Consider the following 3,310-nt stretch of genomic DNA (forward strand, 5'->3'; position numbering starts at 1 on the left):
CTGCCCTGAGATCTACGGGTGAAGGGCAGTATGCAAATTTTTAAAATGGAAAAATAAATAGTACAATATTCTTGGTTTCTTCACTTGACTCAGGACCACAGTGCAGGCCATGAAATATCTGGTTGGCCGTTTTGGAGGCATCACAGACGGAGAAATGTTCCACTTAGAAAGCTGCTGGGACATGCTGGCACGTAAAGAAACCTTTTTCGAAGGCATCCGTCTTCTTGCAAGGTAAGAAGGTGAAAAGGACTGGCAGGTGAGGCAAGAAGAGCAGCCCCCCCCCAGGCCTGCTTTCTGGGAAATGGGGATAAACTTATGACTTATTTCAGAAAATGTATGTGCTGTTGCTTGTAGTAAAACAAACTTCAAAGCGGCTGAAAAGAAAAGATAAGAAAATATCGATTAGAAAAACTAACAACAATAATTTGAGACTTTTGAAAAATTAAAATAACAATAGACTAAAACCAGATTGGTCCCAGCTCCTGCCAACCTAGCAGTTCGAAAGCACGTCAAAATGCAAGTAGATAAATAGGAACCGCTCCAGCGGGAAGGTAAACGGCGTTTCGATGTGCTGCTCTGGTTTGCCAGAAGCAGCTTTGTCATGCTGGCCACATGACCTGGAAGCTATACGCCGGCTCCCTCGGCCAATAATGCGAGATGAGCGCGCAACCCCAGAGTCGGTCACGACTGGACCTAATGGTCAGGGGTCCCTTTACCTTTACCTAAAACCAGATTAACATTTGCACCAGCTTTCTAAACATCTGGAGGCAGTGCAAGACAGGAGTGCCTGGCGTGCTCTGGTCCATGGGGTCACGAAGAGTCAGACACGACTAAACGACTAAACAATAACAACAACAAGCCATGCACTCTCAAGCATCCCTTCCTTGAAGGAGAGCTAGATATTGGGATACGACTTGGGTGAAATTGGAGAGGAGCAGAGGGTAGTGACTGGAGCAACCCAATCAGGTGGGCGGGGTGCAAGTAATGTTGTTGTTGTTGTTGTTGTTTGTTGTTGTTGTTGTGCCAGCTTCAGGCTTGTGCATCCTTTGTCTCTTATTTTGATGTTACAGGACTTTGGCGGCATCTTCAAAAAAAACCTATAAAAGAATATTCAAAGAGGCCGGAAAATATGTACATCGCCGCAACCGAAAAGAGACAGCCATTGGAATGGCATTTTATTTTGCTGTGAGTGTCGGAAACGGGGAAAGAGGCGCTCCTGCTCATGGGCGTACCCAGCATGGGGCGGGGGGGGGGGCAGGGGCCGAGCGAGGAAGGCAGGTATCCCGCCGGCCCAGAAGGGAAAGGGAATCCTCAGAGGGAGCCGCTTGAGCTCTTGTAAATGCGCGACGGGTTGGGGGGGGGTTGCCGGTGAGTTTCGCGGAGAGAAGGCAGGCGCCTTTCCCTCAATGCTGCGCTTCGTCGTCGCAAGCACAAACCAGCTCTGCTCGGCTGGCCTGGCGCTCCTTGCACCCGGAGCAGGGCGCCAGCTCCCCTTCCACCCATGGAGAGGGGCCAGTTTCCGGGAGAAGCGCCCCTTTGTCCAATTGGTGGGCGAGCGCACAGCCAGCAGCCCTTGAGCGAGCGAGCGAGCTCCAGAGAGGCGGCCATACATATAGTGTATGGACTATATTTTTTATAGAAGAATTATGAATACATAATAAAAAATGCACTTTTTATGCTCCAACAGGGGATGTGCGAATCCGAATCAGATTCGGATGCTTCTGTGCCCTAGCGCCTCATCTGGTCTGAGGGCAGAATCTCCAGGGCCAGGAACTCAATCATCTTTTCTGAAGACTATCTCAGCAGGGAAATCCTGCATATCTGGTGTTGGTTCTCGCCGTTCCTCATCTCCTCACGAGAAAACCCTGTCTCAGAAACCTTCAGCCCCGAGGTGGCCTGCGCTTGTGGAGGCGAGGCAGAGTGGAGCAGAGGGGCAGCCGCTTCACCTTCCCCAGTTTGGCTGGCCATGGAGCTTAGCTTGGGAGGCAGAGGAGGAGGAGGAAGGGCAGCAGCTGGAGGGGAGGCAGAGGAGGAGACAGCAGCCCCAGCAGTCGTCATCCAAGAGGGCTGGTTCCGCGAGACGTGCAGCCTCTGGGCTGGGCAGGCCCTCTCTCTGCAAGTCCAGGAGGTCCTGCATCACCAGCGGTCGCCCTTCCAGGAGATCCTGGTCTTCAGGAGCAAAACATACGGGAACGTCTTGGTCCTTGATGGAGTCACCCAGTGCCCAGAGAGGGACGAGTTTTTGTACCAGGAAATGATCGCTAACCTTCCCTTGTGCAGTCCCCCAAACCCACAGAAGGTGCTCATCATTGGGGGCAGCAATGGAGGAGTCTTGCGGGAAGTGGTCCAGCACCCTTCTGTGGAGTCCATGGTACAGTGCGAAATCGACGAGGATGTGATCCAAGCATCTAAGAAGTACCTCCCAGGGATGGCCGTGGGATATTCTAGCCCAAAACTTACCTTGCATGTTGGGGACGGCTTCGAATTCATGATGCAGAACCAGAAGGCTTTGGATGTGATAATCACAGACCCTTCCGACCCCATGGGTCCTGCAGAAAGCCTCTTCAAAGAAGACAGCTCTGCGGGACGACGGCATTCTCTGCTGCCAAGGCGAATGCCAGTGGCTGCACCTGGACCTCCTAAAGGAGATGTGGCAGTTCTGCAAGTCGCTGTTCCCCGTGGCCGAGTACGCCTACTGCACCACCCCGACCTACCCCAGTGGACAGATCGGCTTCATGCTCTGCAGCAAGAATTGAAACCCTAATTTCAGGGACCCTGTCCAACAGTTGTCCCAGAAGGAAGTGGAAGCAAGGAATCTGAAGTATAACTCAGGTGTCCACCGGGCAGCCTTTGTCCTGCCTGAATTTGCACGAAAGGCTCTGAGAACCCCGACGCAGATCCACCTCTGGCCTCGGATGGCCCGGCGGGACGGAAAACCCCAGAAGCCTCATCCACCTAGCGGATCGCCTCTGGCAGGCGGGCGGGCGGCCTGACATGGTCCTCGCTTGCCTTGCGGCCTCTAGCCTGCCAGCTAAACATTCATTCCAATTAGGTATTTTAAAAAAGGAAAGGACTCTGGGTTTGCACCCAGCCGCAGGACCCCTCTTCCAAACAACCCCCCACCCCCACCTACCTAGCTCAGGCTTTGCTATTGGGCCATTGCTTGAACTCGTCTCTCCAGCCTGTGGAGCATGAATGTAGAGCCTGAAAACCCCACCCTGAAAATGCCCTATTTATAACTGACCATTTATTTCCCTTGAAAGTGGTTGCCATCTAGTTGGGAAAGACCAGGCACAATGGTTTGATGCTC

General features: G+C 52.7%; 1 pseudogene; it reads left to right on the forward strand.

The window, feature by feature from the left end:
- The first annotated feature begins 1,966 nt into the window (after positions 1 to 1,966).
- Positions 1,967 to 2,993, forward strand: LOC132592118 (spermidine synthase-like; annotated as a pseudogene).
- The last annotated feature ends 317 nt before the right edge of the window (positions 2,994 to 3,310 follow it).

This window comes from Zootoca vivipara, chromosome 5 (assembly GCF_963506605.1).
Source record: "Zootoca vivipara chromosome 5, rZooViv1.1, whole genome shotgun sequence".
NCBI lineage: Eukaryota > Metazoa > Chordata > Lepidosauria > Squamata > Lacertidae > Zootoca > Zootoca vivipara.